Here is a 24,254-nt window from a genome sequence, read left to right as displayed (position 1 = left end):
AAATGATGGATTTATAGATTGCTCTGCCGAGATATGTTTTTTTTCTAAAATGCACCACAGGTATGGATGGATAGTATACTTGACGACACAGAGGTAGGTAGAGCAGTGGCCTACTGTACCGTACTGCTATATATTATATTATTTATTATTATTATCCTTTATTTATATGGCGCCACAAGGGTTCCGCAGCACCAAATTACAGAGTACATAAACAAATAATCAAACAGGAAAACAGCAACTTACAGTTGATGACAATATAGGTCAAGTACAGGGTAAATAAACATAGCTACATCAGCAGATGACACTGGAATAAGTATCAGGTGGCAGAAGACTGCTGGATTTGGTGCTGCTGAAGATTATTAAAGTAAGAAAAGAGTAAGCACATGAGGGAAGAGGGCCCTGCTCATGAGAGCTTACATTCTAAAGGGGAGGGGTAGAAAGACAGGGGTGAGACAGATGGGGTACATAGAGAGTGTGGAACAGAGGTTTAGGATGAGATTTGGCTGGGTTTGGTGAAGAAGTGGGTCTTGAGAGCCCATTTGAAGTTTTGTAGAGAGGTGGAGAGTCTGAGGGGGAGAGGTAGGGAATTCCAGAGAAGTGGTGCAGCGCATGAAAAATCTTGGAGGTAGGAGTGGGAGGAAGTAATCCGTAGGCAGGAGAGTCGGCGTGCATTAGCAGAGCGAAGAGGACGGGTGGGAGTGTAAAGCGAGATAAGATCAGAGATGTAGATGGGAGAGGAGTGGGTGAGGGTTTTGTAAGCAAGTGTGAGAAGCTTGAAATGGATTCTGAATGGGAAGGGGAGCCAGTGAAGGACTAGTAAGAGAGGAGAGGTGGACGTAGTGCATTTGGTGAGGAAAATGAGCCGGGCAGCAGCATTGAGGATAGATTGGAGTGGAGAGAGGTATTTGTCAGAAATGCCAGTCAGGAGGAGATTACAGTAGTCCAGTCTGGAGATGACCAGTGAGTGGATAAGAGTCTTAGTAGCATCCTGGGTCAGAAAGGGTCTGATCCTGGAAATATTTTTTAGATGAAAACGGCAGGTTTGTGAGAGGTGCTGAATGTGTGGTTTGAAGGAGAGGGAGGAGTCAAGGATTACTCCAAGACAGCGCACTTGGGGGGTAGAGGAGATAGTAGTGCCATCAATAGATAATGAGATTGTAGGAGGTGAGGTTATGCGGGAGGGAGGGAAGATGATCAGCTCGGTCTTAGACATGTTAAGTTTAAGAAAGCGCTGGGACATCCAGGAAGAGATAGCAGAGAGACAGTTGGAGATACGAGTGAGGAGAGTAGGGGAGAGGTCTGGAGAGGAAAGATAGATTTGAGTGTCATCAGCATAGAGATGATATTGGAAACCAAAAGAACTAATGAGCTTACCTAGTGAGGACGTATAGAGAGAGAAGAGGACCAAGGACAGAACCTTGGGGTACCCCTACAGTTAGTGGAAGTGAGGGGGAGGTGGAGTCATGAGAGGAGACAGAGAATGACGGTCAGAAAGGTAGGACGACAACCAAGAGAGGGCAGTGTTACGCAGACCAATGGAGTGAAGGATTTGCAGTAGGAGAGGATGGTCCACAGTGTCAAAAGCAGCAGAGAGATCAAGTAGAATAAGTAGAGAGTAGTGTCCCTTAGATTTAGCAGCATGGAGGTCATTGCATACTTTTGTAAGGGCAGTTTCAGTGGAGTGGAGAGGACGGAAGCCAGACTGGAATGGGTCAAGCAGTGAGTGTGAGGAAAGAAAGGAAGTAAGGCGGTTGTAGACAATACGCTCAAGGAGTTTGGAGGCAAAAGGGAGAAGAGAGATGGGTCGGTAGTTGGAGAGAGTGTTTGGATCAAGGTTAGGTTTTTTAAGAATAGGAGAGATGAGAGCGTGCTTGAAGGCAGAGGGGACAGTGCCTGATGAGAGGGAGAGATTGAGAAGGTGGGAAAGATGGGAACAAGCAGAAGAAGAGATGTGGCAGAGGAGGCGGGAGGGGATAGGGTCAAGTGGGGAGGTGGTGAGGGGACAGGAACGAATGAGGGCCATGACTTCCTCTCCAGATGCATGGGAGAAAGATGACAGAGTTGGTGCGAGGGATGGGGAGGGTTGGTAAGGGATGGGAGAAGGCTGGTTACTGATAGTCTGGTGTGATGTGATGTCCTGACGTATGGAGTCAATTTTGGATGTGAAGTAAGTGGCAAAGTCAAGAGCAGAGAGTGAGGAAGGGAGACGAGGTGGAGGTGGGCAGAGGAGTGAGTTGAGAGTGGCAAAGAGGCGCCGGGGGTTGGAAGACTGGGAGGAGATGAGGTTCTTGAAGTATGACTGTTTAGCAAGAGAAAGGGCAGCACTGAAGGATGAGAGCATAAGTTTGAAATGGAGGAAGTCTGCCTTAGAGCGTGATTTCCTCCAGTGTCGCTCAGCAGTACGTGAGCATTTTTGCAGATATCTGGTGCATTTGGTGTGCCAGGGTTGAGGTGTTAATTTGCGAGGGTGAACAGTGGTTGGTGGAGCAACAGAGTCAAGAGCAGAAGTAAGGGAAGCATTGTATGAGGAAGTGGCTTGTTCAGGGCATGAGAGAGAGAGAGAATAGGAGAGAGAAGTGAGTCAAACAGGGAGGAAAGGAATGTGGTGTCAATAGCTTCAATGTTACGCTTAGTGATGGTAGCCTTAGGAGGTTGAGATGGGGAAGTCGAGAGAGATAGGTTGAAGGAGAGCAGGTGGTGGTCAGAGAGGGGAAATGGGGAGTTGGAAAAATCAGAAATATCACAGCGGTGAGTGAAGACCAGATCCAGTGAGCTCCCATTCACATGGGAGGGTGAGGAGGTCCACTGGGAGAGACCAAGTGAAGAGGTGAGGTTAAGGAGTTTAGAGGCAGGGGATTGTGTGGGGATGTCAATAGGGATGTTGAAATCGCCTAGGATAATGGTGGGAATGTCAGAAGAGAGGAAGTGAGGAAGCCAGGAAGCAAAGTTGTCGATGAATTTGGAAGCAGTGCCAGGGGGGCGGTAAATGACAGCTACTCTAAGATGGACTGGTTGGAAGAGACATATGGAGTGGACCTCAAATGTAGATAATATAAGGGATGGTTCTGGTGGTATGAGTTGGTAGGAGTAACTAGAAGGTATAAGGACTCCAACACCACCCCCATGGCGACCCCCAGGTCGGGGGGTGTGTGTGTGAATGTAAGGCCCCCAGCAGAGAGAGCAGCAGCAGAAGTAGTGTCAGAGGGCGTAATCCAAGTTTCAGTAATGGCTAGTAGGTGTAGGGAGTTGGAAATGAAAAGGTCATGAGTGGGGACCAGTTTGTTACAAACGGATCTGGCATTCCAGAGGGCACAGGATAGGGGGTATGAGTTTGTGGGAGAGATGTGAATTAGATTTTCAGGGTTGCTGTAGCGATGAGGTGGGATTAACTTTGAGGGCAGGGATGAGAGAGTAGTGATGGTACGGGTGCCTGAGATAGGAGGGGAAACTGCAGGAGGTGGGCAGGGAGGGAGGTCAGTGTGATGTGGATGGGGGTGTGGGGAGGTGACAGGGAAGGGAGAGAGGGAGCAGGGCTGAGTTGTGGGGTAGCAGGACCATGGGGCAGAGGTGAATGAAAGTGGGGTAACAGGAAAGGTGGGGGAAGGAAACAGAGGGATGGAGGGGAGACAGAGGAGGAGGTGGAGGAGACTAGGGGGGAAGGATAAAGATACATTATTAGGTAGACACTGAGTGATGTGGGGAGTATAAGAAAGCATTGACATAGTGTTAAGTAGGTAAATAGGTTGAGGGAAAGTGGAAGTAGGAGAGGAGACTGTAAGGGAATCCGAGCAGAAGAATTGTAGAAATGCAGGTGAGAAAAGCAGTGTAGGCTCAAGGGGTGTAGATTTAGTATGAAATGAGTCAAAAGCGTAGATAAAGTGGGTGCAGAAATGTATTTGGAGTGTAAGAAATGAAAGGATTGTGTGAGGTTTAAGAAGCAATGGTAATTATGTTAGATGTTTTAAGTGTTTGCAGGTAAAATTGCATTGGTGCAGCTGTGCTTAAAAAACAAAATTACAATAATACAGATACAGGCATTTGTAGGTGAAATGGATGGTTTATGAAATGTCCAAGTAAGGTAGTTCTGTGCTATGTAATCAGATGCAACAATCAGGAGGTGAGTGATCTGAGGAGTAAGTGACTCACATTTGTTATTAGTTCTTCAGTTTTCTTTGTTTTGTTAGATTGGTGTGCTTCTGTTTTCCTTCTTTTTCACTTCGATTGAATGCTAATTGAACACTGCTGTTATGTGTCAATTTTATCACGCTTTTATAAAAATGCACGCTTAGATCAATAAATGCACAGCCAAATGGCTTTGCACAGCCTACACCATTGGACTTTAGTAGAAGACTATTACAAGTGAAACCAATAATTGAAATCTGTAACCACACCCCACCCCCTCAAATGCCAGGCAATAAATTACCTTAAAAACAACAACCAGGCATTCCACAAAGATTAAACTGGGTCTATATCATTCAAAACTTTAAAAAAGTACTTCAAAATCACATACTATGCAATAATGTTTCAATTTGCATTACCCAGCAGAATTAGCTTTGCATATATAGATATAGTGCAGCAGAATAGATTGGTGGTTGTAGTCAATTGTAATTACCCAGCAGAATTAGCTTTGCATATATAGATATAGTGCAGCAGAATAGATTGGTGGTTGTAGTCAATTGTAATTACCTGTAGGTGACAAGAAGAGAAGAAACGTCAATTCACAATCGATATCAGCTGAAGATAAATTAACGCTGATTGAACGCTGCGTTATGTGTCAATTTTATCACGCTTTGATAAAAATGCATGCTTAGATCAATAAATGCACAGCCAAACAGCTTTGCACATCCTACACCATTGGACTTAAGTAGAAGTCTGGTGGTCAGCAAAATGTTGCACTGTCCTCCTACTATATATAGTGCGCACAACTACTAAAATACACCACAGGTATGGATGGATAGTATACTTGACGACACAGAGGTAGGTAGAGCAGTGGCCTACTGTACCGTATTGCTATATATTATATACTGGTGGTCAGCAAAATTCTGCCCTGTCCTCCTACTATATATACTGCGCACAACTACTAAAATACACCACAGGTATGGATGGATAGTATACTTGACGACACAGAGGTAGGTAGAGCAGTGGCCTACTGTACCGTACTGCTAATTATTATATACTGGTGGTCAGCAAAATTCTGCCCTGTCCTCATACTATATAATACAATGCAGCACAGATATGGAGCATTTTTCAGGCAGAGAACGTAGATATTTTCAGCACACTGAGCACAGATATTTGCAAGCACACTGAGCACAGATATTTGCAAGCACACTGAGCACAGATATTTGCAGCACACTGAACACAGAAACTGAGAAAACGCTGCACGTCCTCTCCCTATCATCTCCAATGCACAAGTGAAAATGGCGGCGACGCGTGGCTCCTTATATAGAATAGAATAGCTGCTGACGGGCACGATTGAGGGAGGAAAGGGACATTTGAATCCAGCCCATAGATGCAATGTGAATATGTAATTTGTACCTTCCTATCTTAAAATGTATATACAGTGTATATGTCACAACTGAGGGCCTGAGCTGACTGGAGGCAGCCTCAGTTGTAGGGGCTGAGGTGTAGTGGAACCTGGGAGGTTGTATCAGACCCCTGGACATGTAAGTTAAATGTAGAAGAATTGCCCGAAGGCGTGCCCACGACAACCAGGATAAAAGTCAATGATGTTTATTTTGACAAACTCCATGCATCACCGCAGTAATAAAAGAGAAACATAAAATCAGCAGAGAAATAATACAGTTCCTGGGTACTACAGGAGGGCAAGGACCACAGGGCTCTGGTAGTATGAGACAGTTCTTATTATCTTCTAGTTGGAAAGTCCTTACTAGGCCCGACTGTAGCAATGGAGATAGCCCAGGATCATACTAGCTGGTGTTCCAGGAAAAGCTGGGCTGCTGTGGATAAAATGGCTGCTGTGGGTACTGGCTGAAACCAGACTGATGTAAGCACGGAGTGGATTGCTGGATGGAACCAGCCAAATAATAAATGAAGCTTGAGAGCGATGAAATATGATTGATATATGGAGTTTGAGAGCGGTGAAATAATAGTGCCGGTGGTGAGTGGTAATCTGCGGAAATGATACCGGCACTTTAAGAAGAGCTGATCTCTGCCGGAAGCTAGGCTGGAAGCAGGTAAATCTGTAACTGGAAACAGATGAGTCCCAGAGGACTGGAGAGTCAGGCTGCACCGCAGGTGGTAGACTAGAGCGGGTCTCTTTAGTGGAGGTTTGGAGATGGTAACTGGAACCTGGAAAACAACCACGGGAGAGAGACAAACTGGAACTAGGTTTGACAACCAAATCACTGACGCCTTCCTTGCTCAGGCACAGAATACTTATACCTGCAGCAAGGAAGGGATTGGCTAGGCAATTATGCAGATTACAATGGAAACATCGGATAGGTGGAAATGAACAGGTGACAGAATCCAACATGGCTGCGCCCATGCAGACACTTGGAGGGAAGATTGGTTTGATAATCCATGTGGGAACTTTAACAGCAATGGCGGCGCCGGCCACAGTAAACAGGAGACGCCAGACTGATGAGTGCACATTTGAACCACGCGGGCAACAGCGGAGGCCGCGGCTGACATAAGCGCCACTCTGACATCCTGCATGCAGAAACTCAGGGACGGCGGCGGAGGCCGCGGGAGATGCCATTCAAGATGTAACATGGCGCCGCTGTGACAGCGTCTCAGAGTGACAGGAGAGGAGGCAGGAATGGGGACATCAGAATAACAGATGGGATCCGGTCCTGGAGCGCTGAGCCAGCCTTAGGAGGCATCTGAAAGGTAAGTTATGGCGTCCAGATACCCGGATCGTGACAGTATACACTAGAGGTCTTTCCGAACCCCCTAATCCTAACATTGTAATTTGCTTTAGGGCGCACCTCCAATTAGTCTAGTGTTTCTTGCTGCCTTTCCAATGAAGCAAGTTTAATTTAGTAATAGGTGAAAAACCATCCCTACAAAGGTGTTAATCAGAGACTTGGCTTTGTGGACACTTTTCAGAGAACAACTTTGTTAGCATAAAAGTAAAGCCAGAAAATGAAGAGCTGTTTAATCACTAGAGATGAGCGCCGGAAATTTTTCGGGTTTTGTGTTTTGGTTTTGGGTTCGGTTCCGCGGCCGTGTTTTGGGTTCGACCGCGTTTTGGCAAAACCTCACCGAATTTTTTTTGTCGGATTCGGGTGTGTTTTGGATTCGGGTGTTTTTTTCAAAAAACCCTACAAAACAGCTTAAATCATAGAATTTGGGGGTCATTTTGATCCCAAAGTATTATTAACCTCAAAAACCATAATTTCCACTCATTTTCAGTCTATTCTGAATACCTCACACCTCACAATATTATTTTTAGTCCTAAAATTTGCACCGAGGTCGCTGTGTGAGTAAGATAAGCGACCCTAGTGGCCGACACAAACACCGGGCCCATCTAGGAGTGGCACTGCAGTGTCACGCAGGATGTCCCTTCCAAAAAACCCTCCCCAAACAGCACATGACGCAAAGAAAAAAAGAGGCGCAATGAGGTAGCTGTGTGAGTAAGATAAGCGACCCTAGTGGCCGACACAAACACCGGGCCCATCTAGGAGTGTCACTGCAGTGTCACGCAGGATGTCCCTTCCAAAAAACCCTCCCCAAACAGCACATGACGCAAAGAAAAAAAGAGGCGCAATGAGGTAGCTGTGTGAGTAAGATAAGCGACCCTAGTGGCCGACACAAACACCGGGCCCATCTAGGAGTGGCACTGCAGTGTCACGCAGGATGTCCCTTCCAAAAAACCCTCCCCAAACAGCACATGACGCAAAGAAAAAAAGAGGCGCAATGAGGTAGCTGACTGTGTGAGTAAGATAAGCGACCCTAGTGGCCGACACAAACACCGGGCCCATCTAGGAGTGGCACTGCAGTGTCACGCAGGATGTTCCTTCCAAAAAACCCTCCCCAAACAGCACATGACGCAAAGAAAAAAAGAGGCGCAATGAGGTAGCTGACTGTGTGAGTAAGATAAGCGACCCTAGTGGCCGACACAAACACCGGGCCCATCTAGGAGTGGCACTGCAGTGTCACGCAGGATGTCCCTTCCAAAAAACCCTCCCCAAACAGCACATGACGCAAAGAAAAAAAGAGGCGCAATGAGGTAGCTGACTGTGTGAGTAAGATAAGCGACCCTAGTGGCCGACACAAACACCGGGCCAATCTAGGAGTGGCACTGCAGTGTCACGCAGGATGTCCCTTCCAAAAAACCCTCCCCAAACAGCACATGACGCAAAGAAAAAAAGAGGCGCAATGAGGTAGCTGACTGTGTGAGTAAGATAAGCGACCCTAGTGGCCGACACAAACACCGGGCCCATCTAGGAGTGGCACTGCAGTGTCACGCAGGATGTCCCTTCCAAAAAACCCTCCCCAAACAGCACATGACGCAAAGAAAAAAAGAGGCGCAACGAGGTAGCTGACTGTGTGAGTAAGATAAGCGACCCTAGTGGCCGACACAAACACCGGGCCCATCTAGGAGTGGCACTGCAGTGTCACGCAGGATGTCCCTTCCAAAAAACCCTCCCCAAACAGCACATGACGCAAAGAAAAATAAAAGAAAAAAGAGGTGCAAGATGGAATTGTCCTTGGGCCCTCCCACCCACCCTTATGTTGTATAAACAAAACAGGACATGCACACTTTAACCAACCCATCATTTCAGTGACAGGGTCTGCCACACGACTGTGACTGATATGACGGGTTGGTTTGGACCCCCCCCAAAAAAGAAGCAATTAATCTCTCCTTGCACAAACTGGCTCTACAGAGGCAAGATGTCCACCTCATCATCATCCTCCGATATATCACCGTGTACATCCCCCTCCTCACAGATTATCAATTCGTCCCCACTGGAATCCACCATCTCAGCTCCCTGTGTACTTTGTGGAGGCAATTGCTGCTGGTCAATGTCTCCCCGGAGGAGTTGATTATAATTCATTTTAATGAACATCATCTTCTCCACATTTTCTGGATGTAACCTCGTACGCCGATTGCTGACAAGGTGAGCGGCGGCACTAAACACTCTTTCGGAGTACACACTTGTGGGAGGGCAACTTAGGTAGAATAAAGCCAGTTTGTGCAAGGGCCTCCAAATTGCCTCTTTTTCCTGCCAGTATAAGTACGGACTGTGTGACGTGCCTACTTGGATGCGGTCACTCATATAATCCTCCACCATTCTTTCAATGTTGAGAGAATCATATGCAGTGACAGTAGACAACATGTCCGTAATCGTTGTCAGGTCCTTCAGTCCGGACCAGATGTCAGCATCAGCAGTCGCTCCAGACTGCCCTGCATCACCGCCAGCGGGTGGGCTCGGAATTCTGAGCCTTTTCCTCGCACCCCCAGTTGCGGGAGAATGTGAAGGAGGAGATGTTGACAGGTCGCGTTCCGCTTGACTTGACAATTTTCTCACCAGCAGGTCTTTCAACCCCAGCAGACTTGTGTCTGCCGGAAAGAGAGATCCAAGGTAGGTTTTAAATCTAGGATCGAGCACGGTGGCCAAAATGTAGTGCTCTGATTTCAACAGATTGACCACCCGTGAATCCTTGTTAAGCGAATTAAGGGCTCCATCCACAAGTCCCACATGCCTAGCGGAATCGCTCCGTGTTAGCTCCTCCTTCAATGTCTCCAGCTTCTTCTGCAAAAGCCTGATGAGGGGAATGACCTGACTCAGGCTGGCAGTGTCTGAACTGACTTCACGTGTGGCAAGTTCAAAGGGCATCAGAACCTTGCACAACGTTGAAATCATTCTCCACTGCACTTGAGACAGGTGCATTCCACCTCCTATATCGTGCTCAATTGTATAGGCTTGAATGGCCTTTTGCTGCTCCTCCAACCTCTGAAGCATATAGAGGGTTGAATTCCACCTCGTTACCACTTCTTGCTTCAGATGATGGCAGGGCAGGTTCAGTAGTTTTTGGTGGTGCTCCAGTCTTCTGTACGTGGTGCCTGTACGCCGAAAGTGTCCCGCAATTCTTCTGGCCACCGACAGCATCTCTTGCACGCCCCTGTCGTTTTTTAAAAAATTCTGCACCACCAAATTCAAGGTATGTGCAAAACATGGGACGTGCTGGAATTTGCCCATATTTAATGCACACACAATATTGCTGGCGTTGTCCGATGCCACAAATCCACAGGAGAGTCCAATTGGGGTAAGCCATTCCGCGATGATCTTCCTCAGTTGCCGTAAGAGGTTTTCAGCTGTGTGCGTATTCTGGAAAGCGGTGATACAAAGCGTAGCCTGCCTAGGAAAGAGTTGGCGTTTGCGAGATGCTGCTACTGGTGCCGCCGCTGCTGTTCTTGCGGCGGGAGTCCATACATCTACCCAGTGGGCTGTCACAGTCATATAGTCCTGACCCTGCCCTGCTCCACTTGTCCACATGTCCGTGGTTAAGTGGACATTGGGTACAACTGCATTTTTTAGGACACTGGTGAGTCTTTTTCTGACGTCCGTGTACATTCTCGGTATCGCCTGCCTAGAGAAGTGGAACCTAGATGGTATTTGGTAACGGGGGCACACTGCCTCAATAAATTGTCTAGTTCCCTGTGAACTAACGGCGGATACCGGACGCACGTCTAACACCAACATAGTTGTCAAGGCCTCAGTTATCCGCTTTGCAGCAGGATGACTGCTGTGATATTTCATCTTCCTCGCAAAGAACTGTTGGACAGTCAATTGCTTACTGGAAGTAGTACAAGTGGGCTTACGACTTCCCCTCTGGGATGACCATCGACTCCCAGCAGCAACAACAGCAGCGCCAGCAGCAGTAGGCGTTACACGCAAGGATGCATCGGAGGAATCCCAGGCAGGAGAGGACTCGTCAGAATTGCCAGTGACATGGCCTGCAGGACTATTGGCATTCCTGGGGAAGGAGGAAATTGACACTGAGGGAGTTGGTGGGGTGGTTTGCGTGAGCTTGGTTACAAGAGGAAGGGATTTACTGGTCAGTGGACTGCTTCCGCTGTCGGCCAAAGTTTTTGAACTTGTCACTGACTTATTATGAATGCGCTGCAGGTGACGTATAAGGGAGGATGTTCCGAGGTGGTTAACGTCCTTACCCCTACTTATTACAGCTTGACAAAGGGAACACACGGCTTGACAAATGTTGTCCGCATTTCTGGTGAAATACTTCCACACCGAAGAGCTGATTTTTTGGGTATTTTCACCAGGCATGTCAACGGCCATATTCCTCCCACGGACAACAGGTGTCTCCCCGGGTGCCTGACTTAAACAAACCACCTCACCATCAGAATCCTCCTTGTCAATTTCCTCCCCAGCGCCAGCAACACCCATATCCTCCTCATCCTGGTGTACTTCAACACTGACATCTTCAATCTGACTATCAGGAACTGGACTGCGGGTGCTCCTTCCAGCACTTGCAGGGGGCGTGCAAATGGTGGAAGGCGCATGATCTTCACGTCCAGTGTTGGGAAGGTCAGGCATCGCAACCGACACAATTGGACTCTCCTTGTGGATTTGGGATTTCGAAGAACGCACAGTTCTTTGCGGTGCTTTTGCCAGCTTGAGTCTTTTCAGTTTTCTAGCGAGAGGCTGAGTGCTTCCATCCTCATGTGAAGCTGAACCACTAGCCATGAACATAGGCCAGGGCCTCAGCCGTTCCTTGCCACTCCGTGTGGTAAATGGCATATTGGCAAGTTTACGCTTCTCCTCCGACAATTTTATTTTAGGTTTTGGAGTCCTTTTTTTACTGATATTTGGTGTTTTGGATTTGACATGCTCTGTACTATGACATTGGGCATCGGCCTTGGCAGACGACGTTGCTGGCATTTCATCGTCTCGGCCATGACTAGTGGCAGCAGCTTCAGCACGAGGTGGAAGTGGATCTTGATCTTTCCCTAATTTTGGAACCTCAACATTTTTGTTCTCCATATTTTAATAGGCACAACTAAAAGGCACCTCAGGTAAACAATGGAGATGGATGGATACTAGTATACAATTATGGATGGACTGCCGAGTGCCGACACAGAGGTAGCTACAGCCGTGGACTACCGTACTGTACTGTGTCTGCTGCTAATATAGACTGGATGATAATGAGATGTAGTATGTATAAAGAAGAAAGAAAAAAAAACCACGGGTAGGTGGTATACAATTATGGATGGACTGCCGAGTGCCGACACAGAGGTAGCTACAGCCGTGGACTACCGTACTGTACTGTGTCTGCTGCTAATATAGACTGGTTGATAATGAGATGTAGTATGTATAAAGAAGAAAGAAAAAAAAACCACGGGTAGGTGGTATACAATTATGGATGGACTGCCGAGTGCCGACACAGAGGTAGCTACAGCCGTGGACTACCGTACTGTACTGTGTCTGCTGCTAATATAGACTGGTTGATAATGAGATGTAGTATGTATAAAGAAGAAAGAAAAAAAAACCACGGGTAGGTGGTATACAATTATGGACGGACTGCCGAGTGCCGACACAGAGGTAGCTACAGCCGTGGACTACCGTACTGTACTGTGTCTGCTGCTAATATAGACTGGATGATAATGAGATGTAGTATGTATAAAGAAGAAAGAAAAAAAAACCACGGGTAGGTGGTATACAATTATGGACGGACTGCCGAGTGCCGACACAGAGGTAGCTACAGCCGTGGACTACCGTACTGTACTGTGTCTGCTGCTAATATAGACTGGTTGATAATGAGATGTAGTATGTATAAAGAAGAAAGAAAAAAAAACCACGGGTAGGTGGTATACAATTATGGATGGACTGCCGAGTGCCGACACAGAGGTAGCTACAGCCGTGAACTACCGTACTGTGTCTGCTGCGACTGGATGATAAATAATGATATAAAAAATATATATATATCACTACTGCAGCCGGACAGGTATATATTATATAATGACGGACCTGCTGGACACTGTCTGTCAGCAGAATGAGTTTTTTATAGAATAAAAAAACACCACACAAGTCACACGACGAGTGTTTAACTTTTTCAGGCAATCACAATATAGTATACTATACTGGTGGTCAGTGTGGTCAGGTCACTGGTCAGTCACACTGGCAGTGGCACTCCTGCCTGCAGCAAAAGTGTGCACTGTTTAATTTTAATAATATGTATGTACTCCTGGCTCCTGCTATAACCTATAACTGCTCCCCAGTCTCCCCCACAATTAAGCTGTGTGAGCACAGTCAGATATTATACATAGATGATGCAGCACACTGGGCTGAGCACAGATATGGTATGTGACTGAGTCACTGTGTATCGTTTTTTTTCAGGCAGAGAACGGATTATATTAAATAAAACTGCACTGGTGGTCACTGGTCAGTGGTCAGTCACTAGTAAACTCTGCACTCTCTAGTACTCCTAAGCTCCAGTAAATCAAGTGTCTCTGTCTCAATCTCACTCTCTCTCTTCTAATCTAAATGGAGAGGACGCCAGCCACGTCCTCTCCCTATCAATCTAAATGCACGTGTGAAAATGGCGGCGACGCGCGGCTCCTTATATAGAATCCGAGTCTCGCGATAGAATCCGAGCCTCGCGAGAATCCGACAGCGTCATGATGACGTTCGGGCGCGCTCGGGTTAACCGAGCAAGGCGGGAAGATCCGAGTCGCTCGGATCCGTGTAAAAAAAGCTGAAGTTCGGGCGGGTTCGGATTCCGAGGAACCGAACCCGCTCATCTCTATTAATCACTCAATTGGATTTTTTTGCCAGCATATTTCTTTTTCTCTGCAACCCACTGCTAAATTGTGCTTCCTAGCTGTTTTTATAAAATCACTGAATCAAATCTAACTCTGATTACATCAGAGAAGGCCAGGTACCCTACACCATAACAGGGGGTTTGAAATTTTGACTTGTCTACTTAAAGATCACCAAAATCTGATCAAAAGGTCAATTACGTCCCTGGGTGGGATTGAACCACCAACCTTTTGGTTAATAGCCGAACACACTAACCGATTGCGCCACAGAGACACTTTGCAAAAAGTACATACTGACAAAGGCTAATAAGCATTTATCTAGAACGTTTCCTAGAAAAACTTTAAAAAGTCAATAATCTGGAGAGTTTTTGTAAGATGTTTCTTCCACCAACCAACGAAGAAACACATTGGTACTTTTCCATGATGAGTGAGTGCTTCAGGTTCTCTTGCACTTACATGTGCAGCAGAGTACTGCAATGGAAGCATGCTGGGCCCATAACCCAGAGGTAGGCAGATTGAAACTATCCTTTGCTATATGCATTTTTTTTTTGTTAATTAAAGTAATCCAAAACTGGGATTGATATTTTGGTTCTTTTATTTTTACTTAAAGTACAATAACTTTTACCATTTTAATTTGTTTTAATAGTATATTGACAGTATTGTTTTCTTTCAAAAATCCACTTAATTTTCTTTACCCTATTATTAAAATGGTAATTGACAAAAACAAACTACATTGTCACCAGAAGAGCAATACAAAATGTACAAGTGATATATTAAAATCATCTTTTCAGCTTGAATTTCAATGATGCATTGGGGCAACGATTTTGTTAGCAACATCTTCACCCTTAAATAAAGATTTTCTTAATTCCTTACCTGTGTGCTAATTAGATATCACCTTGTTTTCACATTAAACAGACTTCCACATGAGAAAGCAGCAAGGATGCAGTGGCGTTAATGTTTCCTGGTGTCAACCCGTATTATTTCAGTAGACATTGAAATGAGGATGCATCTTGCTGCCTTTCCAATGAAGCAAGTTTAATTTAGTAATAGGTGAAAAACCATCCTTACAAAGGTGTTAATCAGAGACTTGGCTTTGTGGACACTTTTCAGGAGAACAAATTTGTTAGCATAAAAATAAAGCCAGAAAATGAAGAGCTGTTTAATCACTCAATTGGATTTTTTTGCCAGCATATTTCTTTTTCTCTGCAACCCACTGCTAAATTGTGCTTCCTAGCTGTTTTTATAAAATCACTGAATCAAATCTAACTCTGATTACATCAGAGAAGGCCAGGTACCCTACACCATAAGAGGGGGTTTGAAATTTTGACTTGTCTACTTAAAGATCACCAAAATCTGATAACAAGGTCAATTACGTTCCTGGGTGGGATTGAACTTGGTCGGCTCTCGTATAATTCAGATCTCTTTGTCTCAGGTCTCTCTCCAGCCTAGTTTGCTGTCTGTTTCCACTTCTCTTTTCTTGAGCCGCTCCCTTCTATGCCCTTGCGCACTATCCTGACTTCTCTCGTCTGCTTACTTTGTGCATTCCAACGCACAATGCAAAAGGCCGCCATGCCCTGCATACCCCTTTTCTCTTTTCATGTGCAGATGAGGGTTCCAGCCAACTTTGGCCCACTGCTTGGATGACATCACCATATGCAAATCCATCTGCTGCAGGCCTTCCCCCAGGAATGCTTGTACTAGTTGTTGCATTTGGTTTGTTGTTTGGGGGTGCTTCAGTATTAGGCAGCCTTCTGCCCTCCCATGTTCATCTGAAAATATGTGTTCTCCCTGCAGTTGTTGTCCCCAGATGAGAGTTCCCTTGTGCTGCCTCAGTTGAATCTCCTTTACTTGACAGAGATGTGCCTGAGCAGCGGCCCTCCCCAGCCCTATCCCAAATCATACTTATTTTGCATAGGAGATACCATGGTCATGAAGATTGTTCTCCCAGGGTGAGGTTCATTCATTGCATTCTGGGTATGCTGACCCCTGTGATTTCCCCAAATGTGGGAAACTCGACTGCATTATTTGTGGTAGTGGGGGACTGTGTTTGTGCTTTTCTCTGGTCAGCTCTGGTAAAAGTCAGATTTCTTTGCCTCAGATCTTCCTCTAGCCTTGTTCTTCTTTTGAGAGTTCTCTTGTGCTGTCTCAGTTGGATCTCCTTCACTTGACAGGGGGGTGCCCGAGCAGCGACCCTCCCCAGCTCTAGCCCAACTCCTACTTACCTGCCAAGTGAGATACTATGATCATGAAGGTGCTTCTCCCAGGGCAAGGCTTACCCATTGCACTCTGGGTGTGTTGCTCCTGCGATTTCCCCAAATGTGGGACACTTGACTGCATAATTTGTGTTTCCCCTGGTCGGCTCTGAGATAATTCAGATCTCTTTGTCTCAGGTCTCTCTCCAGCCTAGTTTGCTCTCTGTTTCCACTTCTCTTTTCTTGAGCCGCTCCCTTCTATGCCCTTGCGCACTATCCTGACTTTTCCCGTCTGCTTACTTTGTGCATTCCAACGCACAATGCGAACTACAGGTAGTGCTGCAGGGCCCACACCCTTTTACTTGCCTTACAGAGGAGCTCTGGAGCTGTTACAGTGCCCAAGCTGCTGCAAGAAATCAGCTTGAATGCTTAAGGGGCTGGGGCATAGCACTCATGAGCCCCACACCGAAGGAGGGTGGAGGTGTTTAATGCGAACTAGGGGTCATCCAAGCGCCGCAAAAGGCCGCCATGCCCTGCACACCCCTTTTCTCTTTTCATATGCAGACGAGGGTTGAAGCCAACTTTGACCCACTGCTTGGATGACATCACCATATGCAAATCCATCTGCTGCAGGCCTTCCCCCAGGAATGCTTGTACTAGTTGTTGCATTTGGTTTGTTGTTTGGGGGTGCTTCAGTATTAGGCAGCCTTCTGCCCTCCCATGTTCATCTGAAAATATGTGTTCTCCCTGCAGTTGTTGTCCCCAGATGAGAGTTCCCTTGTGCTGCCTCAGTTGAATCTCCTTTACTTGACAGAGATGTGCCTGAGCAGCGGCCCTCCCCAGCCCTATCCCAAATCATACTTATTTTGCATAGGAGATACCATGGTCATGAAGATTGTTCTCCCAGGGTGAGGTTCATTCATTGCATTCTGGGTATGCTGACCCCTGTGATTTCCCCAAATGTGGGAAACTCGACTGCATTATTTGTGGTAGTGGGGGACTGTGTTTGTGCTTTCCTCTGGTCAGCTCTGGTAAAAGTCAGATTTCTTTGTCTCAGATATTCCTCTAGCCTTGTTCTTCTTTTGAGAGTTCTCTTGTGCTGTCTCAGTTGGATCTCCTTCACTTGACAGGGGGGTGCCCGAGCAGCGACCCTCCCCAGTTCTAGCCCAACTCCTACTTACCTGCCAGGTTAAATACTATGATCATGAAGGTGCTTCTCCCAGGGCAAGGCTCACCCATTGCTCTCTGGGTGTGTTGCTCCTGCGATTTCCCCAAATGTGGGACACTTGACTGCATAATTTGTGTTTCCCCTGGTCGGCTCTCGTATAATTCAGATCTCTTTGTCTCAGGTCTCTCTCCAGCCTAGTTTGCTGTCTGTTTCCACTTCTCTTTTCTTGAGCCGCTCCCTTCTATGCCCTTGCGCACTATCCTGACTTCTCCCGTCTGCTTACTTTGTGCATTCCAACGCACAATGCGAACTACAGGTAGTGCTGCAGGGCCCACACCCTTTTACTTGCCTTACAGAGCAGCTCTGGAGCTGTTACAGTGCCCAGCTGCTGCAAGAAATCAGCTTGAATGCTTAAGGGGCTGGGGCATAGCCAACATGAGCCCCACACCGAAGGAGGGTGGAGGTGTTTAATGCGAACTAGGGGTCATCCAAGCGCCGCAAAAGGCCGCCATGCCCTGCACGCCCCTTTTCTCTTTTCATATGCAGACGAGGGTTGTAGCCAACTTTGACCCACTGCTTGGATGACAGAACCATATGCAAATCCATCTGCTGCAGGCCTTCCCCCAGGAATGCTTGCACTAGTTGTTGCATTTGGTTTGTTGTTTGGGGGTGCTTCAGTATTAGGCAGCCTTCTGCCCTCCCATGTTCATCTGAAAATATGTGTTCTCCCTGCAGTTGTTGTCCCCAGATGAGAGTTCCCTTGTGCTGCCTCAGTTGAATCTCCTTTACTTGACAGAGATGTGCCTGAGCAGCGGCCCTCCCCAGCCCTATCCCAAATCATACTTATTTTGCATAGGAGATACCATGGTCATGAAGATTGTTCTCCCAGGGTGAGGTTCATTCATTGCATTCTGGGTATGCTGACCCCTGTGATTTCCCCAAATGTGGGAAACTCGACTGCATTATTTGTGGTAGTGGGGGACTGTGTTTGTGCTTTCCTCTGGTCAGCTCTGGTAAAAGTCAGATTTCTTTGTCTCAGATCTTCCTCTAGCCTTGTTCTTCTTTCGAGAGTTCCCTTGCGCTGCCTCAGTTGGATCTCCTTCACTTGACAGGGGGTGCCCGAGCAGTGACCCTCCCCAGCTCTAGCCCAACTCCTACTTACCTGCCAGGTGAGATACTATGATCATGAAGGTGCTTCTCCCAGGGCAAAGCTCACCCATTGCACTCTGGGTGTGCTGCTCCTGCGATTTCCCCAAATGTGGGAAACTTGACTGCATAATTTTTGTTTCCCTTGGTCGGCTCTCGTATAATTCAGATCTCTTTGTCTCAGGTCTCTCTCCAGCCTAGTTTGCTGTCTGTTTCCACTTCTCTTTTCTTGAGCCGCTCCCTTCTATGCCCTTGCGCACTATCTTGACGTCTCCCGTCTGCTTACTTTGTGCCTTCCAATGCACAATGCAAACTACAGGTAGTGCTGCAGGGCCCACACCCTTTTACTTGCCTTACAAAGCAGCTCTGGAGCTGTTACAGTGCCCAGCTGCTGCAAGAAATCAGCTTGAATGCTTAAGGGGCTGGGGCATAGCCAACATGAGCCCCACACCGAAGGAGGGTGGAGGTGTTTAATGCGAACTAGGGGTCATCCAAGCGCCGCAAAAGGCCGCCATGCCCTGCACGCCCCTTTTCTCTTTTCATATGCAGACGAGGGTTGAAGCCAACTTTGACCCACTGCTTGGATGACATCACCATATGCAAATCCATCTGCTGCAGGCCCTCCCCCAGGAATGCTTGCACTAGTTGTTGCATTTGGTTTGTTGTTTGGGGGTGCTTCAGTATTACGCAGCCTTCTGCCCTCCCATGTTCATCTGAAAATATGTGTTCTCCCTGCAGTTGTTGTCCCCAGATGAGAGTTCCCTTGTGCTGCCTCAGTTGAATCTCCTTTACTTGACAGAGATGTGCCTGAGCAGCGGCCCTCCCCAGCCCTATCCCAAATCATACTTATTTTGCATAATAGATACCATGGTCATGAAGATTGTTCTCCCAGGGTGAGGTTCATTCATTGCATTCTGGGTATGCTGACCCCTGTGATTTCCCCAAATGTGGGAAACTCGACTGCATTATTTGTGGTAGTGGGGGACTGTGTTTGTGCTTTTCTCTGGTCAGCTCTGGTAAAAGTCAGATTTCTTTGCCTCAGATCTTCCTCTAGCCTTGTTCTTCTTTTGAGAGTTCTCTTGTGCTGTCTCAGTTGGATCTCCTTCACTTGACAGGGGGGTGCCCGAGCAGCGACCCTCCCCAGCTCTAGCCCAACTCCTACTTACCTGCCAAGTGAGATACTATGATCATGAAGGTGCTTCTCCCAGGGCAAGGCTTACCCATTGCACTCTGGGTGTGTTGCTCCTGCGATTTCCCCAAATGTGGGACACTTGACTGCATAATTTGTGTTTCCCCTGGTCGGCTCTCGTATAATTCAGATCTCTTTGTCTCAGGTCTCTCTCCAGCCTAGTTTGCTGTCTGTTTCCACTTCTCTTTTCTTGAGCCGCTCCCTTCTATGCCCTTGCGCACTATCCTGACTTCTCCCGTCTGCTTACTTTGTGCATTCCAACGCACAATGCGAACTACAGGTAGTGCTGCAGGGCCCACACCCTTTTACTTGCCTTACAGAGCAGCTCTGGAGCTGTTACAGTGCCCAGCTGCTGCAAGAAATCAGCTTGAATGCTTAAGGGGCTGGGGCATAGCCAACATGAGCCCCACACCGAAGGAGGGTGGAGGTGTTTAATGCGAACTAGGGGTCATCCAAGCGCCGCAAAAGGCCGCCATGCCCTGCACGCCCCTTTTCTCTTTTCATATGCAGACGAGGGTTGAAGCCAACTTTGACCCACTGCTTGGATGACAGAACCATATGCAAATCCATCTGCTGCAGGCCTTCCCCCAGGAATGCTTGCACTAGTTGTTGCATTTGGTTTGTTGTTTGGGGGTGCTTCAGTATTAGGCAGCCTTCTGCCCTCCCATGTTCATCTGAAAATATGTGTTCTCCCTGCAGTTGTTGTCCCCAGATGAGAGTTCCCTTGTGCTGCCTCAGTTGAATCTCCTTTACTTGACAGAGATGTGCCTGAGCAGCGGCCCTCCCCAGCCCTATCCCAAATCATACTTATTTTGCATAGGAGATACCATGGTCATGAAGATTGTTCTCCCAGGGTGAGGTTCATTCATTGCATTCTGGGTATGCTGACCCCTGTGATTTCCCCAAATGTGGGAAACTCGACTGCATTATTTGTGGTAGTGGGGGACTGTGTTTGTGCTTTCCTCTGGTCAGCTCTGGTAAAAGTCAGATTTCTTTGTCTCAGATCTTCCTCTAGCCTTGTTCTTCTTTCGAGAGTTCCCTTGCGCTGCCTCAGTTGAATCTCCTTCACTTGACAGGGGGGTGCCCGAGCAGTGACCCTCCCCAGCTCTAGCCCAACTCCTACTTACCTGCCAGGTGAGATACTATGATCATGAAGGTGCTTCTCCCAGGGCAAAGCTCACCCATTGCACTCTGGGTGTGCTGCTCCTGCGATTTCCCCAAATGTGGGAAACTTGACTGCATAATTTTTGTTTCCCTTGGTCGGCTCTCGTATAATTCAGATCTCTTTGTCTCAGGTCTCTCTCCAGCCTAGTTTGCTGTCTGTTTCCACTTCTCTTTTCTTGAGCCGCTCCCTTCTATGCCCTTGCGCACTATCTTGACGTCTCCCGTCTGCTTACTTTGTGCCTTCCAATGCACAATGCAAACTACAGGTAGTGCTGCAGGGCCCACACCCTTTTACTTGCCTTACAAAGCAGCTCTGGAGCTGTTACAGTGCCCAGCTGCTGCAAGAAATCAGCTTGAATGCTTAAGGGGCTGGGGCATAGCCAACATGAGCCCCACACCGAAGGAGGGTGGAGGTGTTTAATGCGAACTAGGGGTCATCCAAGCGCCGCAAAAGGCCGCCATGCCCTGCACGCCCCTTTTCTCTTTTCATATGCAGACGAGGGTTGAAGCCAACTTTGACCCACTGCTTGGATGACATCACCATATGCAAATCCATCTGCTGCAGGCCCTCCCCCAGGAATGCTTGCACTAGTTGTTGCATTTGGTTTGTTGTTTGGGGGTGCTTCAGTATTACGCAGCCTTCTGCCCTCCCATGTTCATCTGAAAATATGTGTTCTCCCTGCAGTTGTTGTCCCCAGATGAGAGTTCCCTTGTGCTGCCTCAGTTGAATCTCCTTTACTTGACAGAGATGTGCCTGAGCAGCGGCCCTCCCCAGCCCTATCCCAAATCATACTTATTTTGCATAATAGATACCATGGTCATGAAGATTGTTCTCCCAGGGTGAGGTTCATTCATTGCATTCTGGGTATGCTGACCCCTGTGATTTCCCCAAATGTGGGAAACTCGACTGCATTATTTGTGGTAGTGGGGGACTGTGTTTGTGCTTTTCTCTGGTCAGCTCTGGTAAAAGTCAGATTTCTTTGCCTCAGATCTTCCTCTAGCCTTGTTCTTCTTTTGAGAGTTCTCTTGTGCTGTCTCAGTTGGATCTCCTTCACTTGACAGGGGGGTGCCCGAGCAGCGACCCTCCCCAGCTCTAGCCCAACTCCTACTTACCTGCCAAGTGAGATACTATGATCATGAAGGTGCTTCTCCCAGGGCAAGGCTTACCCATTGCACTCTGGGTGTGTTGCTCCTGCGATTTCCCCAAATGTGGGACACTTGACTGCATAATTTGTGTTTCCCCTGGTCGGCTCTCGTATAATTCAGATCTCTTTGTCTCAGGTCTCTCTCCAGCCTAGTTTGCTGTCTGTTTCCACTTCTCTTTTCTTGAGCCGCTCCCTTCTATGCCCTTGCGCACTATCCTGACTTCTCCCGTCTGCTTACTTTGTGCATTCCAACGCACAATGCGAACTACAGGTAGTGCTGCAGGGCCCACACCCTTTTACTTGCCTTACAGAGCAGCTCTGGAGCTGTTACAGTGCCCAGCTGCTGCAAGAAATCAGCTTGAATGCTTAAGGGGCTGGGGCATAGCCAACATGAGCCCCACACCGAAGGAGGGTGGAGGTGTTTAATGCGAACTAGGGGTCATCCAAGCGCCGCAAAAGGCCGCCATGCCCTGCACGCCCCTTTTCTCTTTTCATATGCAGACGAGGGTTGAAGCCAACTTTGACCCACTGCTTGGATGACAGAACCATATGCAAATCCATCTGCTGCAGGCCTTCCCCCAGGAATGCTTGCACTAGTTGTTGCATTTGGTTTGTTGTTTGGGGGTGCTTCAGTATTAGGCAGCCTTCTGCCCTCCCATGTTCATCTGAAAATATGTGTTCTCCCTGCAGTTGTTGTCCCCAGATGAGAGTTCCCTTGTGCTGCCTCAGTTGAATCTCCTTTACTTGACAGAGATGTGCCTGAGCAGCGGCCCTCCCCAGCCCTATCCCAAATCATACTTATTTTGCATAGGAGATACCATGGTCATGAAGATTGTTCTCCCAGGGTGAGGTTCATTCATTGCATTCTGGGTATGCTGACCCCTGTGATTTCCCCAAATGTGGGAAACTCGACTGCATTATTTGTGGTAGTGGGGGACTGTGTTTGTGCTTTCCTCTGGTCAGCTCTGGTAAAAGTCAGATTTCTTTGTCTCAGATCTTCCTCTAGCCTTGTTCTTCTTTCGAGAGTTCCCTTGCGCTGCCTCAGTTGAATCTCCTTCACTTGACAGGGGGGTGCCCGAGCAGTGACCCTCCCCAGCTCTAGCCCAACTCCTACTTACCTGCCAGGTGAGATACTATGATCATGAAGGTGCTTCTCCCAGGGCAAAGCTCACCCATTGCACTCTGGGTGTGCTGCTACTGCGATTTCCCCAAATGTGGGAAACTTGACTGCATAATTTTTGTTTCCCTTGGTCGGCTCTCGTATAATTCAGATCTCTTTGTCTCAGGTCTCTCTCCAGCCTAGTTTGCTGTCTGTTTCCACTTCTCTTTTCTTGAGCCGCTCCCTTCTATGCCCTTGCGCACTATCCTGACGTCTCCCGTCTGCTTACTTTGTGCCTTCCAATGCACAATGCAAACTACAGGTAGTGCTGCAGGGCCCACACCCTTTTACTTGCCTTACAAAGCAGCTCTGGAGCTGTTACAGTGCCCAGCTGCTGCAAGAAATCAGCTTGAATGCTTAAGGGGCTGGGGCATAGCCAACATGAGCCCCACACCGAAGGAGAGTGGAGGTGTTTAATGCGAACTAGGGGTCATCCAAGCGCCGCAAAAGGCCGCCATGCCCTGCACGCCCCTTTTCTCTTTTCATATGCAGACGAGGGTTGAAGCCAACTTTGACCCACTGCTTGGATGACATCACCATATGCAAATCCATCTGCTGCAGGCCCTCCCCCAGGAATGCTTGCACTAGTTGTTGCATTTGGTTTGTTGTTTGGGGGTGCTTCAGTATTACGCAGCCTTCTGCCCTCCCATGTTCATCTGAAAATATGTGTTCTCCCTGCAGTTGTTGTCCCCAGATGAGAGTTCCCTTGTGCTGCCTCAGTTGAATCTCCTTTACTTGACAGAGATATGCCTGAGCAGCGGCCCTCCCCAGCCCTATCCCAAATCATACTTATTTTGCATAATAGATACCATGGTCATGAAGATTGTTCTCCCAGGGTGAGGTTCATTCATTGCATTCTGGGTATGCTGACCCCTGTGATTTCCCCAAATGTGGGAAACTCGACTGCATTATTTGTGGTAGTGGGGGACTGTGTTTGTGCTTTTCTCTGGTCAGCTCTGGTAAAAGTCAGATTTCTTTGCCTCAGATCTTCCTCTAGCCTTGTTCTTCTTTTGAGAGTTCTCTTGTGCTGTCTCAGTTGGATCTCCTTCACTTGACAGGGGGGTGCCCGAGCAGCGACCCTCCCCAGCTCTAGCCCAACTCCTACTTACCTGCCAAGTGAGATACTATGATCATGAAGGTGCTTCTCCCAGGGCAAGGCTTACCCATTGCACTCTGGGTGTGTTGCTCCTGCGATTTCCCCAAATGTGGGACACTTGACTGCATAATTTGTGTTTCCCCTGGTCGGCTCTCGTATAATTCAGATCTCTTTGTCTCAGGTCTCTCTCCAGCCTAGTTTGCTGTCTGTTTCCACTTCTCTTTTCTTGAGCCGCTCCCTTCTATGCC

The 24,254-nt window shown here is 47.6% G+C and overlaps 15 non-coding genes and 1 pseudogene across 15 annotated transcripts; all 16 read left to right on the top strand.

The window, feature by feature from the left end:
* The first annotated feature begins 15,645 nt into the window (after positions 1-15,645).
* Positions 15,646-15,809, top strand: LOC135045540 (U1 spliceosomal RNA). Its single transcript, XR_010237979.1, has one exon. It is a non-coding gene; the product is annotated as a U1 spliceosomal RNA (small nuclear RNA).
* Positions 15,810-15,961: 152 nt separating this feature from the next.
* LOC135045561 (U1 spliceosomal RNA) lies at positions 15,962-16,103 on the top strand (annotated as a pseudogene).
* Positions 16,104-16,796: 693 nt separating this feature from the next.
* Positions 16,797-16,960, top strand: LOC135045539 (U1 spliceosomal RNA). The gene has a single exon (XR_010237978.1). It is a non-coding gene; the product is annotated as a U1 spliceosomal RNA (small nuclear RNA).
* Positions 16,961-17,112: 152 nt separating this feature from the next.
* On the top strand, positions 17,113-17,275 carry LOC135045563 (U1 spliceosomal RNA). The gene has a single exon (XR_010238001.1). It is a non-coding gene; the product is annotated as a U1 spliceosomal RNA (small nuclear RNA).
* Positions 17,276-17,946: 671 nt separating this feature from the next.
* Positions 17,947-18,110, top strand: LOC135045538 (U1 spliceosomal RNA). The gene has a single exon (XR_010237977.1). It is a non-coding gene; the product is annotated as a U1 spliceosomal RNA (small nuclear RNA).
* A 151-nt stretch (positions 18,111-18,261) lies between these two features.
* Positions 18,262-18,424, top strand: LOC135045552 (U1 spliceosomal RNA). The gene has a single exon (XR_010237991.1). It is a non-coding gene; the product is annotated as a U1 spliceosomal RNA (small nuclear RNA).
* A 671-nt stretch (positions 18,425-19,095) lies between these two features.
* On the top strand, positions 19,096-19,259 carry LOC135045548 (U1 spliceosomal RNA). The gene has a single exon (XR_010237987.1). It is a non-coding gene; the product is annotated as a U1 spliceosomal RNA (small nuclear RNA).
* A 152-nt stretch (positions 19,260-19,411) lies between these two features.
* LOC135045560 (U1 spliceosomal RNA) lies at positions 19,412-19,574 on the top strand. Its single transcript, XR_010237999.1, has one exon. It is a non-coding gene; the product is annotated as a U1 spliceosomal RNA (small nuclear RNA).
* A 671-nt stretch (positions 19,575-20,245) lies between these two features.
* Positions 20,246-20,409, top strand: LOC135045537 (U1 spliceosomal RNA). Its single transcript, XR_010237976.1, has one exon. It is a non-coding gene; the product is annotated as a U1 spliceosomal RNA (small nuclear RNA).
* Positions 20,410-20,561: 152 nt separating this feature from the next.
* On the top strand, positions 20,562-20,724 carry LOC135045551 (U1 spliceosomal RNA). The gene has a single exon (XR_010237990.1). It is a non-coding gene; the product is annotated as a U1 spliceosomal RNA (small nuclear RNA).
* Positions 20,725-21,395: 671 nt separating this feature from the next.
* LOC135045547 (U1 spliceosomal RNA) lies at positions 21,396-21,559 on the top strand. The gene has a single exon (XR_010237986.1). It is a non-coding gene; the product is annotated as a U1 spliceosomal RNA (small nuclear RNA).
* Positions 21,560-21,711: 152 nt separating this feature from the next.
* Positions 21,712-21,874, top strand: LOC135045559 (U1 spliceosomal RNA). Its single transcript, XR_010237998.1, has one exon. It is a non-coding gene; the product is annotated as a U1 spliceosomal RNA (small nuclear RNA).
* A 671-nt stretch (positions 21,875-22,545) lies between these two features.
* Positions 22,546-22,709, top strand: LOC135045536 (U1 spliceosomal RNA). Its single transcript, XR_010237975.1, has one exon. It is a non-coding gene; the product is annotated as a U1 spliceosomal RNA (small nuclear RNA).
* A 152-nt stretch (positions 22,710-22,861) lies between these two features.
* LOC135045556 (U1 spliceosomal RNA) lies at positions 22,862-23,024 on the top strand. Its single transcript, XR_010237995.1, has one exon. It is a non-coding gene; the product is annotated as a U1 spliceosomal RNA (small nuclear RNA).
* A 671-nt stretch (positions 23,025-23,695) lies between these two features.
* Positions 23,696-23,859, top strand: LOC135045546 (U1 spliceosomal RNA). Its single transcript, XR_010237985.1, has one exon. It is a non-coding gene; the product is annotated as a U1 spliceosomal RNA (small nuclear RNA).
* A 152-nt stretch (positions 23,860-24,011) lies between these two features.
* LOC135045558 (U1 spliceosomal RNA) lies at positions 24,012-24,174 on the top strand. The gene has a single exon (XR_010237997.1). It is a non-coding gene; the product is annotated as a U1 spliceosomal RNA (small nuclear RNA).
* Positions 24,175-24,254: the final 80 nt, after the last annotated feature.

The sequence above is a fragment of the Pseudophryne corroboree genome, unplaced genomic scaffold (genome assembly GCF_028390025.1).
Source record: "Pseudophryne corroboree isolate aPseCor3 unplaced genomic scaffold, aPseCor3.hap2 scaffold_910, whole genome shotgun sequence".
Lineage (NCBI taxonomy): Eukaryota > Metazoa > Chordata > Amphibia > Anura > Myobatrachidae > Pseudophryne > Pseudophryne corroboree.
The sequence above is the reverse complement of the archived record's forward strand: the minus strand, read 5'-3'. Positions and strand labels throughout refer to the sequence as shown.